This window comes from Pan paniscus, chromosome 17, assembly GCF_029289425.2.
Source record: "Pan paniscus chromosome 17, NHGRI_mPanPan1-v2.0_pri, whole genome shotgun sequence".
In the NCBI taxonomy this organism is placed as follows: domain Eukaryota; kingdom Metazoa; phylum Chordata; class Mammalia; order Primates; family Hominidae; genus Pan; species Pan paniscus.
The window spans coordinates 24707094-24724951 of NC_073266.2; the positions used below are offsets into that span (position 1 = coordinate 24707094).

At 41.6% G+C, this 17858-nt stretch overlaps 1 protein-coding gene across 6 annotated transcripts in view; it reads right to left on the reverse strand.

Moving 5' to 3' along the window:
• The window catches only part of LDLRAD4 (low density lipoprotein receptor class A domain containing 4), a 438865-nt gene that overhangs the window by 316503 nt on the left and 104504 nt on the right, over positions 1-17858 (reverse strand). The gene's annotated exons all lie outside the window — the stretch shown is intronic.

Below are 17858 nucleotides of genomic sequence, written 5' to 3' on the forward strand. Positions count from 1 at the left end.
AGTCCATGATTGCAAGTATGAGTGCGCGAATGGGACTGAAGCCCTCCAGGACTTATATCATTTCGAAGAATCAGAGGCAAGACCATTTAAAAAATCTCAGAGATGGATTACATTTGTAATTACATTTGCATCAGAGATGGAGAGAGGCTCTGGGTTGTAAAGCCTGGAAAGCCATCCTGGAAGCTTCTCCATATCACAGTATCTCTTGAATAAAGCTGGTCTTGGAAAACCCAGCTCACTCAATGATGAGTAATAAAAAGGGAATTGGAAAAGCAATAAAAAGTTATTCTATAAAAAAAGTAAAAGAAAGCCATAAAACTTACCAATAGACGAATACTCCCTAGAATGTTGCTAGTGAGTAGATGAAAGCTGTGACCAAAATTTTGTCATTTTTTAAAACTTAATGAGGCAATCACCTTGAAAGAGAGAGAGGGGGAGGAAGACAGAAGAGAGGGAGGGATGCACCACAGAGCACAAATATAAGAACTCAAGGAAAAAATAGTGAGAAAAAAAGAAAAGGTAGAATATGAACTAGAAGAGATCAGAAAAGAAATACTTAGGGGAAAAAAGTCACAGAAATGAAGATGAATTTCAAATGAGCATAAGACAGAATAGGTATTGCAGAATCCAAAGAAAGGGGTAGAGGAATGGATTAGAAAAGCCTAGAAATTGAAACTTAGGTGAAAGAAAAGGAAAAAGGATGGGGGAAAATGATAGGTTTGGATGAAAGACAAATGAGAGTCAACAGATATATAAAAAGAATTCCTACAAAATAAAAACAAGCAATAGAATGAAACAAATATTTAAAGGTATTATTCAAGAAAAATGTCCTAAATACAAGGAGATTTAAATCTACATCCTGAAAAGGCACCCAGGCCATTCCAAAATGGACCCAGAACAGTCAACAACCAGGAATATCCTAGTAAAATTGGACTTAATAAATCTGACTTTAAAGATAAAGAACAACTCTCTGGGCTATGTTTATGGTTTGGATATTTAACCCCTCTGAGCCTCATGCTGACATTTGATTCGGGTTGGAATCTCATGAATAGATTAATGCCCTCCCTAGTGAGTGAGTTCTCACTCTGTTAGCTGCCTGGGAGCCGGCTGTTAAAAGAGTCAGGCACCTCCCTGCACTCTCTTGCTTCCTCTCTCACCATGTGATCTCCGCACACGCCAGCTCCACTACGCTTTTCAGCCATGAGTGGAAGCTTTCTGGGGCCCTCACCAGAAGCAGATGCTGACACCATGCTTCTTGTACGGCCTGTAGAACTGTAAGCCAAATAAACCTCTTTGTAAATTACCCAGCCTCAGGTAGTACCTTATAGTAACACTACACAGACTAAGTAATTAGGCAAAAAGAAAAAGAAATCAAGTCATCTATAAGAAGGAAATGCATTAAACTAGCCATGTATTTCTTCACAGTAATACTCTATGCCACAAATCCATATGTTACTGCTTCAAGATACTTAAAATACTTCAGCAAATAAAGTATAAGCCAAGAATTTATACCCAGCCAGGCATTCCTTCAAGCAAAAAGACCACTGACTAACAGTTTTGAACACACAGGCATTCCGGAATTCCTGACCCAATGAATCCAAGAGACAATCAGGAAAATAAAAGCAAAAGAACTGGCAATTGAATTCATTTAACTATAGAACTAAGATTAAAACAAATGTGATGATTAAAGTGGTCAACCAAATCTAAATGTAATAACTAGTGACAATGTAAAAATCATACAACCAGCAAAAATTGTAGTGTTGGGGGAGAGTAGTAAAAGATGGTGGGAGACAGGGTAATGTCACTGACTGCCTTATCCCTAGTGGCTGAGAATCAACAGGTATCATTCAAATGTGATGAAAAAAGTAATATACATATGAACATATCTAACAGTATGACAGTAAATACTAATAAACTGACTAATAACAAGTAAGGGAGTGTAGTGAGGGGATAGGAAGGAAGAGAACATGTGCTCGACACCAATGCTCATGGTAGAAGCTTCCCTCTAACGAACCAGAGGAGTGAAGACATTCCCTAAAGTTATAATCAAAAAGGTTACTATTAGGAAAAATACAAACATTCACAAATATCAAAAACATCAACTTACCAACTTAAAATAGGCCCAATAAGAAACCACTTTAAAAACTATAAAAACAGAAAACATGACAGAACTCAGACAAAACATGAAAGCATAATAAGTCACATAATGAAAAAGACTTGAAAACTATAAAACAGAAAATATAAAATGTGACATAACTTAGATAAAACATAATTGTCATATCAATAATGTAAATGAGCTAAGTTTATCAATTAAAAACTTTTCAGATAAAGCTATGACATAAAATTCAACCCATTCTCAGAAAAGAAAGAGTTGAGGGGAACTTTCTCAACTTGATAAACAACATCTACAAAAACCCAGCTAATATCATACTTAATGATGAGAAACTAGAAACTTTCCTGCTAAGATCAGAAACAAGGCAAGGACATCCTTCTCACCACTAGTTTTCAAGATTGTACTATAAGCCCTAGCAAGTGCAATAAGACAAGAAAAGGAAAGGAAATAAAAGGCACGCTGATTGGGAAGGAAGAAATAAAACTGTCTTTGTGTACAGATACCAAGAAAATCCAGAAGAATCAATAAAATTCTGAAACTAATAAGCAACTATAGCAAGATTCTAGGATACAAAGTTAATATATAAAGGTTAATTGAGGCCGGGTGCAGTGGCTCATGCCTGTAATCCTAGCATTTTGGGAGGCCAAGGCAGGCAGATCATGAGGTCAGATCAAGCTCATCCTGGCTAACACAGTGAAACCCTGTCTCTACTAAAAATACAAAAAATTAGCCAGGCATGCTGGCACATGCCTGTAGTCCCAGCTACTCGGGAGGCTAAGGCAGGAGAATCTCTTGAACCCAGGAGGTGGAGGTTGTGGTGAGCCACGATTGCACCATTGCACTCCAGCCTGGGCAACAAGTGTGAAATTTCATCTCAAAAAAAAAGAAAAAAAAAAGGTAATTGCTTTCCTATAGACCAGCGAAGAACAAATGAAATATGAAATTTAAAATATAATACCATTTAAATTATCACTCCCAAAAGAAAATACTTAAACATAAATCTAACAAAATATATACAACATCTATATGGAGAAAACTATAAAACTCTGATGAAAGAAATAAAATAGGAACTACATAAATGGACAGATGGTCCATGTTCATGGATAGGAATACTCAATATTGTCAACATGTCAGTTCTTCCCAGCTTCATCAATAGATTCAATGCAATTGCAATCAAAATCCCAGCAAGTTATTTTGTGGGAATCAACAAACTGATTCTAAAATTTACAAGGAGGGGCAAAACACTCACAGTAGCCAACACAATATTGAAGAAGAACAAATTCAATGTGCTAGCACTACCTGACTTTAAGACTTATTATAAATCTACAGTAATGGAGACAGTGTGGTATTGATGAAAAATAGACAAATAGAACAAGAGAACATAATAGAAATTCCAGAAAGAGACTGATATAAAAATAGTCAATTGATCTTTGACAAAGGAGCAAAGGCAATAAAATGGAGCAGACAGTATTTTCAACAAATCGTGCTGGAACTACTAGGTATGCTCATGCAAAAATAAATAAACCTAGACACATACCTTACACCCTTCACAAAAATTAACTCTAAACAGATCATAGAACTCAATGTAAAACACAAACTATAAAACTCCCAGAAAATAACATAGGAGATGATCTGCGGAATGGCAACAATTTCTTAGATTCAACACTAAAGGCATGATCCATAAAAGAAATAATTGATAAGCTAGACTTCATTAAAATTAAAGACTTCTGCTATGTGAAAGACAGTGCCAAGAGAATGAGAACACAAGCCACATACTGGGAAAAAATATTTTCAAAAGACACATCTGTTAAAAGACTGTTATCCAAAACATACAAAGAATTCTTAAAACTCAAAAATAAGAAAACAAACAACCCAATTTAAAAATAGGACAAAGACTTTAACAGATAGTCTCTCAAAGATATAGAGATGGCCAATAAGCATATGAAAAGATGCTTCACATTACAGGTCATCGGGAAAATGAAAATTAAAAACACAATGAAATACCACTACACACCTATTAGAATGGCCGAAATCCAGAACACTGACAATACCAAAAGCTGGCAAGGATGTAGGGCAACAGAACTCTCATTTATTGATGGTGGGAATGCAACATGGTACCGTCACTTCAGAAGACAGTTTGACAGATTCTTAAAAAAACTAAACATACTCTTAGCATATGATCCAGCAATTGCGCTCGTTGGTATTTACTAAAAAAAAGTTAAAAACTTAAAACCATGCAAAAACCTACTTATGGACATTTATAGCAGCTTTATTCATATTTGCCAAAACCTGGAAGTAACTACCATGTCTTTCAGTAGAAAAGTGGATAAACAAACTGTGGTACATCCAGATAATGAAATGTTATTCACCACCAAAAAAAAAAAAAAAAATGAGCTATCAAGCCACAAAAAGGCATAGGAGAACATGAAATGCATATTACTAAATGAAGAAGCTACTCTGAAAGGCTACGTACTCTATGATTCCAACCATATGACATTCTGGAAAAGGCAAAACTATGGAGACAGTGAGAATCAGTGGTTGCCACAGGTTGAGGGGAGGGAGAGATGAACAGGTGAGGCACAGAGGATTTTTAGGGCAGTAAAGCTACTGTATATGATACTCTGATGGTGAACACATCATTAAACATTTGTCCAAACTCACAGAATGTACAACACCAAGAGTGAACTCCACCATAAACTATGAACTTTTAGTGATGATGTTTCAGTATGGGCTCATTAATTGTAACAAATGTACCACTGTGGTGTGGGGTGTTGATAGCGGAGGAGGCTGGTTATGCGAAGGTGAGAGGTATATGAGAAAATTTTTGTAGTGTCTGCTCAGTTTGGCTGTGAACTTAAAACTGCTCTAAAAAATACTTTTAAAAAATTCAACCCAAAAAAGAATGTTTTGTGTTTTGCTCACCTTGCTACAAATAAATTTTAAATTCTGAATAAAATGAAGTTTCTAAGAACGTATAATTTACCAAAACTTGTTGTACCAAGCTATTTGAACTCAATTCCACAGGAAGAAATAGAGAAGATTATCAAAGGCTACCCACCCCCTGCAAAGAGCGCTAAGACAGTTTCTCTGGAGAAGTCAACTACCACTTACAATTCTAAAGCCATCTGGCAGGTGCCATGGCACACACCTGAAGTCCCAGCTACTTGGGAGGCTGAGGCAGGAAGATCACTTGAGCCCAGGAGTTCAAGACCAGTCTGGGCAAGATAGCAAGATCTTGGCTCTAAATAAAAATTATTTTAATAAAAGAAAATTCCGAAGATACTTATACTTCTCTAGAAAAGAGAAACAGAGAAACCTCCAAGTTGTTACAAGAAGTATAAATGACACTGATATTAAAGCCTAACAAAGAGCAAACAAAAAGTATACTGTTCATGGTTATAGTCAGTAGAAAAATCATAAAGCATTGCAAGATTAATCCAACATTAAGGGCAAAACATAATCAAGTGCAGTTTATTTAGGAAATGAAAACATAGTTCAACATTAGAAATTTATTATCAAAATTAGTTACACTGATCGTGTTTAATAAACACCAGATGCAAAACTCGGAAGAAAACATGAATACTTCCATCACCACCGTATTTTAACGCTGCACTGGAGGTACTAATTAATGTGGTCAGATAACAGTTACAGAAAGAAACTGGAGGGCTTATTTTCTCTTTTTTCTTTTTCTTTCTTTTTCTTTTAACATCATGGTGTGGAAAAATACTCAAACTTTTCCTCTGCTCTCACAACACAACAATCAACACAGAAGTCTTCTGAGAGCAAATGTGGGGAGGGGGCTTCCCCACACACCAACCAAGCAAGTAGTTCTGCATGGACACCCCCTGGGTGAACTGTCCTCCAATTCAACTCAGTTCTGACACTCCCTACCTGGAGACAGCATCAGATCGCACAGGTTGTTGGCTCAGTCCCCAAGACTGCCCTCAACTTGTGACCTGTCCTTCTGGCTGACAAGCTATAAATCGGGATTCCCACATCCCCCTTCTTGGGTTTAACTAGCTAGAGCAGATTACAGAACTCAAGGAAACACTTATTTACCTTTACTGCTTTATTATACAGCATTTATTAGGAAGGATACAGATGAAGAGATGCATAGGTATGGGAGAAGAAACATGGAGCTTCCATGCCCTCCCCAGGGGTGCAGCCCTCCAGGAACCTCCATGTGTTTAGCTATCCAGAAGCTCTTGGACCCCAGTCCTTTGGGTTTTTATGGAAACTTCATTATATGGTCGTAATTGATTACATCATTGGCCACTGGTGATCAACTTAACCTTCATCTGTTCTCCCCTCCCTAGAGGGTGGGGGTGGGCTGAAGGTTCCAATCTTCTAGTAATGCCTTGGTCTTTCTGGTGACCAGCCCCATCTTGGAGCTATCTAGGGGCTGCCACCCATCAGTCGGTCATTAAAATACAAAAGACATCACTGTGGAGATTCTAAGGATTTTTAGAGTTGTATGTCAGGAAAAGGGGTCAAAGACCAAACACATATTTTATAATATCACAGATAGCTATTTGCAAATAATTGCTGTAGGCTAAAAATAATCAGATCCTATTTACGGTAGCAATAAAAAAGATTAGGTTTCCAGGAATAACCACCAATAAGATTAATAAAGTTTTCTGAAGAAAACTACAGAAACAACAGACACAAAAGAAGACTTGAAGAAACAGAAGATACACGAGGATTAGGACAGGAGGACTCAACATCCTGAAGATGCCAACTCTCTGAAATGTATAATGTATTATGATCACAATAAAAAATACCACATTTTTGAAAACTAGACAAGCTTGATTATAAAGCTAAAGTGGAAAAATTAACAAAAAAGTAGTACTAAAAAAATTGGAGGGGAGGCCAGGCACAGTGGCTCACACCTGTAATCCCAGCAGCACTTTGGGAGGCCAAGGCAGGTGGACCACGAGGTCAGGAGCTCGAGATCATCCTGGCTAACATGGTGAAACCCCATCTCTACTAAAAAATATTTTTAAAAATTAGCCGGGCGTGGTGGCAGGCGCCTGTAGTCCCAGCTACTCAGGAGGCTGAGGCAGGAGAATGGCGTGAACCCGAGAGGCAGAGCTTGCAGTGAGCGGAGATCGTGCCACTGCACTCCAGCCTGGGCAACAGAGTGAGACTGTCTCAAAAAAAAAATTGGAGGGAGTGGAAGTTACATCAGATAAGGATACATGTAGAAAGCCTCAAAAATTAATAGACTAATTAAAAGAATAATGGTTAAAATAACAAGAAGTCAGGCCAATTAATCAGAATAATGAATCTAAAACTAGACCCAAATGCAAACAGAAATTCAGTGTATGGTAAAGGCAGCATTTCAAATCAGTGAGTAAAAGATAGATTAGGCAATAAATGATATTGGAATTGGTAACATTTAGGGGAGAAAATTGGATCCGTAACTCATACCACAGCAGGATAAATTTCAAAGATAAACGATTTGGGTATTTTGTCTTGTTTGAAAAAAATGACTTTCTAAAAGTAATAGAACACCTGGAAGAATTCCTTTATAATTTTGAAAGATGCTCCCTAACCGTAACTGTAAATGCAGAAGTCACAAAAGGAAAGACTGATAGATTTGAACACATCATCTACAAGATGACCAATGATCTGGCCAGAAAAGAGGAAAGGAGTAAGACCAGACAGTAAAAGAAAATGAAATACAAACAGCTCATAAACCTGTGGAAAGACAACCTCACTCATAATAAAAATAAATGCAAATTAAAATAACTCTATTACTTTTTTTCCTAGTAGGCTGACAGAAACCTTTAAAAAACTGATAACATGCTCTGTTGGCAAAGATGCAGAGAAACAGGCCTCTAGTATGTTGCTGATGATTGTGTGAACTGGTGCAAGCCTAAAGATGGGCCTCAGTAATAATCACTCAAAACTGCAAATAAATATACCCTTAACCCAGCAACTTCACTTCTGGGAATGTATCCTACAAATGCATTTTCACATGTGGGAAAATATGTGTACATAATATATAATGACTGCAAACTACTCAAACATCTATTTATACAACACAGGGTTAAAAAATCTGGTGTATCCATTCAATCCAGTCAAAACTATGCAACTGTAAAACAGAATGAGGCTGCTCTCTGTGAACTGATATGTGAGGATTTCCAAGGTAAATTTTAAGTGAAACAAAGCGAGGTGTAAAACAGTGTATATAGACTCCACAATTTATACATAAAAGATAAATAATATTTTTATGTTTATTTTATATGCTTAAAATTTTGGAAAGTGTCCACAAGAAAATAATAAAAACAACTAAATATTGGGAAGTGGAAGAACTGGATGGATGGAGAAAAGGCATAGGAGGGAAACTTTTCAATAAACATCTTTTTATATGTTTTTGAGCTGCTTGACTAAAAAGGCAAATTTTAAAAATTAAAGGTATAAATGAACACATTAATATATTCTAAAATTATTGTGACAATCATATAAGATAGCCCAGAGCCTTATACAAAGTTGATGCTCAATAAACACTAAGATCCTTCCTTCTACATGGGATAAGGACATATCAGCTGAAGAATGATGAGGTTCATGCATTTGGAAAGGAGGGCATTATTTCTCAGAAAGGGCTGCAGCCTGCAGGTGGCTCTTCTGACAGGCTGGGAAGTGTAGCCTCCGGCCAGAAGCCAGAAACAGGCACTTCAAGGGTGGGAAGAATAAGACAGGGATTTATGCTGAATGGGGCTGCCAAATATGCATATTCAATGAGCTCTAGGAGGAGTCATGAATATTTATGAAAGGAGAAACAGGCACATGCACACTGAGCTTCATGCCTCTCTGTCTGTGGGACCCATGTTTAAAAAATGGTGGCATGAGCATGAGCCAAGGATGGAGTTTTTAGCCATGTGACGTCAAAAGGTGAAGCAGAGGACACGAGAACCCTCACTGAGCCTCCTCTGTAGACTCACCAGAACCACTCCAAGGTCAGCGGCTTTGTATCAGGAAGAGAATGCTGGTTAGTTGTTTGGTCAAAACCACAAAAGGGAGGGACAGCATCAGGCCGTTGCTGAAATGAGTATGGAGCTTCTAGCCCGCAGGGAGGAGAGCCTGATGGTGGTCAGCGAGGTGGGGGTCTCATGAGGCGTGTTTCCCCCCGTCACAGCCAGGACTCAGTTCTAAGGTTTCTTTGGGTGCCCCTTGGCCAAGAGGGGGTCCATTCATTTGGCTGGGAGCTTAGGATTTAATTTCATTTCTCAGAGAACACCACAAAACAGATTGATGACAGCCCAGAAGCAAAGCAGGAGGCCAGGGGATATGGCTCGTGACAGCACCAGCAAGGCCCTGAGCAGGAAGACCTGCTGCTCTCAAAGAGCCTGCTCTGTGGGTCTCTGGGCCCACCATCTCCAGCTTCTCAACCTCTCATAACTCAATGGCCACCTACTTTCTTTCTCTTTAAAAGTGAGCCCATGTTCCTCTATCTTTAGAAACAAACTTTGTTTCATCCTGCTAGGCCATCAAGTACCACTTCCATTTAACACCAAAATCCTTAATTAAAAAAAAAAATACACGCACCATATGGAAATCTCTCCACTTCCTCTCCATCTGCTCCTTCCGACTTCCTTGAAATCTGGCTTTGATTTCAAAGACTTGCCTGAAGCTGTGCTCTTCAACAATGACCCCCTCTTGCTATTCTGATGGCATTTTCTCAGCCAGTCCTTATCCAACTTTTCACCTTTCCACGTGGTGGTGCTGCTGCTTGTCCACTACTTCCAGCTCCTTCCTTAATTTCGAGGCCCCATGTCCCTTGGGGCCACAAACACTCATCATCAATTAAAGTCCAGATGCTGTGCCCTGGAGGTAACAATATTGCACAGCTGTGGGAAGGATTCACAAGTTCATACTTAACAAAACGCTAACCAAAGTGGCTCCATCACTAACATCATCATTTCTTCAGAAGGCAATGGATAACCATGCAGAAGCCCTGCAGATAGGACTCTGCCGCGGAGTCCACGGCCCACAGAGGGAGTCAAGCAGAAAAGCAACAGCCCAGGACAAGACACTGACTTCTAGGAAAGCACATGAGGAGGGTTCCCAAAGCAAAGGGAGACCCAGATGCCAAGGAAGTAGCTTATTGATGATGGTAACAGTGACAATGAGAAGAAAAAGATGTCTGCCTTTCCCGTCAGCACCTGCTATTTTACACTTCAGTAAGCACTTGGTCTCATTTAACCATGTAAAGGAAACTACTCAGGAGGCTGAGGCAGGAGAATGGTGTGAACTTGGGAGGCGGAGCTTGCAGTGAGCCAAGATCGTGCCACTGCACTCCAGCCTGGGTGACAGAGCGAGACTCCATCTCACAAAAAAAAAAAAAAAAAAGCTCGGGACCCCCAAATTCCTTATGCAAAAGGGAAAGTTAAGCCAAGAGGGTGAGCCAGGCAACGCCCTCTTCCCCAGGAACAGCTGTTAGGAGCATTAGGCATCAGCCAAACCCCGCAGAAAAGTGAAAGCCTCAGGGCTCTGGAAGGGTTGCCCCATAGATCATTCCTAAGTAAATTCTTTGCTGGCATCCCATAAACAAGAACATCTCATTGTAACTTCACGTCTACAATCTGATTCTAGCTTAAAACTGAAGTCTGTTCCATTCCACATTGATCATGTCTATTACAAGCTTCGCTTCCCAGGTGCAGAAAAAAGACAAGATGAGATCAGTCATTCCTCCACCTGCCCAGAGACATCTGCATAATTGATTCTTCCTTTACGCCCTTTTTTCTCTTCAAACATTCATTCACCTTATCTTATGTAAAATGCAGATTTACTGGCACTAACTAAAGTCTCACAAGAATGTAATCATTCGCCTTACAGCCCACCTGCCCCTCTTCCGAGCCTTCCCCCCTTTAAGGAAACATATAAATACTAAGCCTCCTGAAAACCTCTTTAGAAAAACAGATACAGATGTGTCTGTGGCTGGTATTTTTCCAGATGCACCCTAAAGCTGGCTTAATAAACGTCAACAATTGAGACCTCTGCCTCAGTCACTCATCTCAGCTATCAGCCACATGTCACCATATAAAATTTATATTGCCAGCCAGGCGCGGTGGCTCACTCCTGTAATCCCAGCACTTTGGGAGGCCGAGGCAAGCGGATCATGAGGTCAGGAGATCAAGAACATCCTGGCTAACACAGTGAAACCCCGTCTCTACTAAAAAAACAAAAAAAAATTAGCTGGGCGTGGTGGCGGGCACGGTGGCGGGCACCTGTAGTCCCAGCTACTCGGGAGGCTGAGGCAGGAGAATGGCGTGAACCCGGGAGGGGGAGCTTGCAATGAGCCGAGACTGCGCCACTGCACTCCAGCCTGGGCGACAGAGCAAGACTCCGTCTCAAAAAAAAAAAAGGAAAAAAAGTTTATATTGCCATCCCCACATTACAGATGAGGAAACTGGGGTTGGCTCCAGAGTACTCGGCAGTTCCAAGACGGGCGGGTGCGCAGCGAAGCTGAGTGCCGGGATCGGCCTGGAAAGGGCCTTCAGCGTTGCCCACGCGGAGAGGGAGAGTAGAGGAGGCACTGAGCAGCTGAGGAGTCCACAGGAAGCAAGGAGAGGGAGTGGCCCCAAAACTCCCTTTAAAGGGGTGGGCGGACTGCAAGTCATGGAGTCAGGCCGGGCAGCGAGGGGAGGTGTGTGTGGTGCCAGGTGGGTCTGGGAGCTGGTTTTCCACCAAGGGAGTGGACTGGGCAGAACTCTGGTTGGAGCTGTCTCAAAGGCTTAGTGCACTCTGCATCTCCACCTCTTGAAATCCTACTCTGCGTCTTCCTTGAGGGATCAAAGCTCTGCTGTTGGCCTCCCTGAGAAGTCCATAGCCACGACTGCAAGTGTCACTTCAAAATGTGAAAGGAAAATAAAATCCTGGGACCCCGAACTCACTATGCCAAAGGGAAAAGTTAAGCTGGATACAAAAAGCTGACTTTCCTTTTATTCCTATACAGATTGCTGCAAGATAGAAGGCCACATGTCTCCCCAGGAGGCCTCCTTCACCCTAACAATGTAAGTTAACAGCTCATCTTGGCAGGCATGGCACAAAGACAAGACCAGAAATCATCCCTCTGCCGCCCTGAGACAAATGTGTACATGACTTCTTCCTCTACTCTATGTTCACTTTATCCCGTGTAAAATGCAGATTTACTGAACAAGAGACGCATGCGTAATTGACGTCCCTTTACCCCTCCTTTCACATGTCACATGTATTCAGTGAGCGAAAATCAAAGCCTCACAAGAATGAGACCACTCACCTCACCACCTACCTCTGCTGTTTTCTTTTCTCCTTCCCCTCCTGTCTGCTCTTTCCTCTTTAAATAATGAAGTTGTCGAAACTCTTTTTGGGTCCTACTGTGACGTGTGTGTCTTTTTCCCTCAACCCTGGCAAAATGAGCCTCTAAATTGATTGAGACCTGTCTCAGACACTTTTTCGTTTACAGTAGACAGGGACTGGAGGTTCCAGATCATCAGCAGCAGCCCACGCCAGCCCCTCCCCTGCTGCCTGGATGCCTGGCCTCAGAGTCAACGTGCTCCTGCAAGAAGCCACCAGCTAATAAACCCACAGGCCGCTTCTCCCTCTTCCCCGTTCTGCCACTGTTCTCTGCACATAGAAGGTCCTCAGGACATGCTCAGAGAGTTCGTAATTTCAGAACCTTGTCAAAAAATAGACACTTGAGGCCAGGCATGGTGGCTCATGCCTGTAATCCCAGCACTTTGGGAGGCCAAGGCAGGCGGATCACAAAGTCAGGAGATGGAGACCATCCTGGCTAACATGGTGAAACCCCGTCTCTATTAAAAAAAAAAAAAATACGAAAAATTAGCCAGGTGTGGTGGCAGGCACCTGTAGTCCCAGCTACTGGGGAGGCTGAGGCAGGAGAATGGTGTGAACCCGGGAGGCGGAGCTTGCAGTGAGCTGAGATTGTGCCACTGCACTTCAGCCTGGGCGACAGAGCGACACTCCGTCTCAAAAAAAAAAAAAAAAAAATAGACACTTGAACTCAAGATGGTTAATGGAGCCACGCACGTGTAATTCATTGTCAAGATTTGGTATGCTAATCCTGATGACTTTCTTTTCTCACTCTTGCCCAGGCTGGAGTGCAGCGGCAAGATCTTGGCTCACTGCAACCTCTGCCTCCCAGGTTCAAGCGATTCTCCTGCCTCAGCCTCCCAAGTAGCTGGGACTAGAGGCATGTGACACCACACCCGGCTAATTTTTATACTTTTAGTAGAGACGGAGTTTCACCATGTTGCCCAGGCTGCTCTCAAACTCCTGACCTCAGATGATAACTCTGATGACTTTTTGAAGATTATATCCTTCTCTGAACTTATTTCCTTCTTTATTACAAATGTTCACCAAGGAAAAATACCAATATGAATAGATTAACCAAACATTTCAGAGTATTCACTGGAAATCCTTATACCTTATATATATTGAACAATAGTCACGATCCCATATGCTGAATACTTCGTTCATCATGCACATTTGTCATAATTTCCATACTTTTAATATTACATTAAAGTATTATTTAACTCAGTTACTGAGGGGTGTTTTGTTTTGTTTGGAGTTTGGCGCCTCCTTAAACGTGGCACCTCACTTGAGTCACGGCCCTGTCAAATAAGGACCTGACTTGGAAGCAAGAAAAGAGCAAAGAATGTGAACACATTTGCTATTTCCAGCTCAGGATGCAAAAACTATCCTCATTCCTTTTCCCACATCCAGCCCTCTCCTAATTACCAGTCCTGCCATTTTCACAGCACGAGAGCTCACTTTCAGGAGCTGAGGATAAAAAGGGGCATCCCTGGTGAAAGCAAATACGTGACATGCTGCAGCCAGGCGCAGTGGCGGCGTCCATAGCTCCAGCTACTTGGGAGGCCGAGGCACAAAGCAAGATCCTGTGTCTACAAAAAGAAATGTATGCAGAAAAGTGAAATGGATAAAGACCTATCTTTTAAAAGGCAAATTTCTAAAAAACAAAAGCTTTTTCTGTGGAGTGAGAAGGAAGTGGTTTTCTTTCTACTACTCCTCTTCCCACCTGCTTCTCCCTGAGCAAGCTTCATAAAAGTAGAAATCCAGAGAGATGCTGCTACCAATTTTGTAACTATTTGTGAAGAAAAAGAAAATTGAGTCAAAGCGTTTGTGTGACACAAATTTACATTATCCATCTGTAAGGGGTACAGCCGAGTACAAAAAAGTGAGAAATATGGCCTGGTGCAGTGGCTCACGCCTGTAATGCCAGCAATTTGGGAGGCCGAGACAGGTGGATCACCTGAGGACAGGAGTTAGAGACCAGCCTGGCCAACATGGTAAAATCCCGTCTCCATAAAAAAAAAAAAAAAAAAAAAAATTAGCCAGGTATGGTGGTGTATACCTGTAGTCCCAGCTACTGGGGAGGCTGAGGTGGGAGAATTGCTTGAACTCGGGAGGCAGAGGTTGCAGTGAGCTGAGATTGCGCCACCGCACTCCAGCCTGGGTGACAGAGCGATACTCCATCTCAAAAAAATAAGAAAAAGAAAAGAAACATGGATGACATGCGAGGTGTAGTGGCTCACGCCACTTTGGGAGGCGCTTTGGGAGGCTGAGGCAGGTGGATCACCTGAGGTCAGGAATTTTAGACCAGCCTGGCCAATATGGCAAAATCCCATCTCTACTAAAAATACAAAAATTAGCCGGGCGTCGTGGTACACTCCTGTAGTCTCAGCTACTGGGGAGGCTGAGTTGGGAGAATCACTTGAACCCGGGAGGTGGAGGTTGCAGTGAGCCAAGATTGCACCACTGCACTCCAGCCTGGGAGACAGAGCAAGACCCTGTCTCAAAACCAAAAAAAAAAAAAAGTGAGAAAAGTGACTGGCTTAAATAAATAATAGAAATAAAGAAGTGAGAGCCATTTTAAAAATTAGCTGTGAAGTAAAAGTCCTTACATAAAAAAATTAAGAAGGGATATGTAGACAATTTTTCACAAAGAAGTAATTTTCAAATTATGTTAAGTGTGTCGCAATACAACATAGACTCTGATGAGATCACCACTAGATTTTTTCCTTAGGATAAAGTTTTCTATGCTGTGAATTAATATTTTCTGTGTTTCAATAAAAAGAACAAGCATTGCTAGTTTTTTTGTAAAAAAAAAAAAATTCTAAATATAATTATTCTGGCTTTCAATTGCTTTCTGCACAAATAAAGATTTTTAAGTCTGTGTGTTTATTCTTTTTCTTTTCTTTTCTTTTCTTTTTTTTTGAGACGGAGTCTCGCTGTTGTTGCCTGGGCTGGAGTGCAATGGCGCGATCTCGGCTCACTGCAACCTCTGCCTCCCTGGTTCCAGCAATTGTCCTGCCTCAGCCTCCCGAGCAGCTAAAATTACAGGCACACATCACCACACAACGGCTAATTTTTGCATTTTTAGTAGAGATGGGGTTTCACCATGTTGGCCAGGTCAAACTCCTGATCTCAGGTGATCCACCCGCCTCGACCTCCCAAAGTGCTGGGATTATAGGCGTGAGTCACCACGCCCAGCCTTGTGTGTTTATTCTTAATACCTTATTTTTGGAAGAAGAATCTCCATTCTAATTATCCAAACCTGATAGCTGTAAAATTGAATGGGAAAGACTAGAAACAAGAGGACACAAAGAAAATAATTCAGAGCTGTAAACAACCACTTAAAATTTGAGGGAGATGAATGAGTCCCGAAGAGAATTAAATAGCCACAAAAAGCCAAATAAACTATGGTTTTAAAACATCACATGGCGATAGGCCCAGAGATAGGCTTTGGAAACGTTTGCAGCTACATCTGAAATCACAGACTCACAACGTTCAGGAGGAACCTGGCCGGGCAGCCAAACCGCGCATAGGCCTCTGTGGGAGATGCAGGGCTGAGTGTGCAGACGGCGGGTAGGGGCAGGAGACCGGCCTGTCTGCAGCAGGCAGCCTGTCTGCTGGGCCAGAGAAGACCCAGGGAGCCAGTCTCTCGGAGTCCTGCAGCATGCTCGGGCCGAAGTTAACCACCTCTGCTTGCTGCCTTCATCAACACAAGAAGGCGGGGGAGAAACAGCTGCTATAGAAAAGCGGCTGCAAAACCAAGTATCTCCAACTACGCTCTCCACACTGAACTCACTAGGGCTCACTGAAACAGTGCATTCACGCCTGGCCTCCAATTTACTTTTCTCCACCTGCAGACACAGGCGTGGCTTGTTATGTCCAGTCACGGAGAGGAGCCACCTTCTGGAGGGTCCCACTGGGAGGGAATGACAACATTCCTGTTAGGCTTTGAACTCCTGAATTAAACTTGAACACGGTCTACCAGATGCCATGGGCATTTGTGACACTCAGGGAACAATGAGGTCAACACGTCACACGTTACTCAAACGTAGAGCTGCCCCATTGCTCCCCGGCTCCACCCTGCCATTGCACCTGGCAGCGGGATTCCCACAGCCTGTGCTGAGCCTCGCTGTTGGGGACTGCAGTGACCTTCCTCACCGTCACAGGACAGAAGATGCTTCTAAAACTACAACTGTCCAGAAAGCAACTTGGGCCACCTTCTTACAGGCTGAGCTCTCTGTTACTGGAAGAATTCAAACAAAGTCAGGATTACCCTCTATCAGAGGGGATTCACTCTTCCATAAGGAATTATGCCAAGCAGTTTGAGAGCACTGGTCACTGCAGTCCCAGGGGGAGAGCAGCAGGCTCAGACAGGGTTAAAAGTAGTCTCTTCCCTCAATTAAAGGATGACTTTTCAGTGTGTTCATTCATAAGGCTCCTTCCTAGATGAGAGGCAGCGGAAACGTAAAAATAAAGAAAAGGCAACAAATTACGTCAACACAGGACTTCACAGTGTCAGTCACCTAATACGACTAATGCAATCTTGAAAGCAGGATTCGCCAAGTCAGAGATGCAGCTAAAAGACTTGCGAATTATTCTTTTCCCTCAGAGGCACAGCATTCTCTCTTGTAAACAGAAATGATGTATAAAACTACAGAAGATCTTACAATCAGATATGCAATAAAATATGTTATCTCATCCTAAAGTTGAAATCTCAGGATGGAGTCAACTATGATTCCTGCAACAATGCAGACAACACTGTTTTCAACTCAAAACATAATTTTTTATACTCTGTGAATAGGCCACACATAGTTTTTTGGTTTTGGTTTTTCATCCTTTCTTCCCTTGGGTATATCAGTCAAGGAATCATTTATTATAAAAATTATAATAGAAATGAGACATAGTGGCCTCAAGTAATGTCTCATGACCTGAGCTTTAAATCGTAAGTCTCAGAGCTATGAGGCAACTGTTCCCGGAAGTATTGACCTCAAAGGTCATCTCATTCGGGGTTTCCGAAATTCAGCCCCTGGAATGCCCTTTTCATGGTTTTTGCCATAAATATAGACGATCTGTACTGTTTATTTCCTTATCATTTTTTGATAGACCTAATCACTCTTTTGGCTGAAAATAAGTTTATTTAAAAGGAGAACTGCTATTACTACCATAAATAGAAAGCCAGTATCACCGGTCGTAAGTTACAGGCAAATCTAAAACACGCACACACAACAATGAGAAAGTCATCTAGTGATAACTTTTAGAGAGAGACAAACTGAACTTAACAAGTGTCCCAAATGCTTAATGAACTTGTCTTTGCTGCAGGGAGAGGGTACAAGTCCTGCCTCCACCCACCTCTAAAACTCCAACTTTTCTGATGTATCCAAGACCAAGGATTGGTGTGGTGTCTGTAAACAAAATGCTGTCAAAC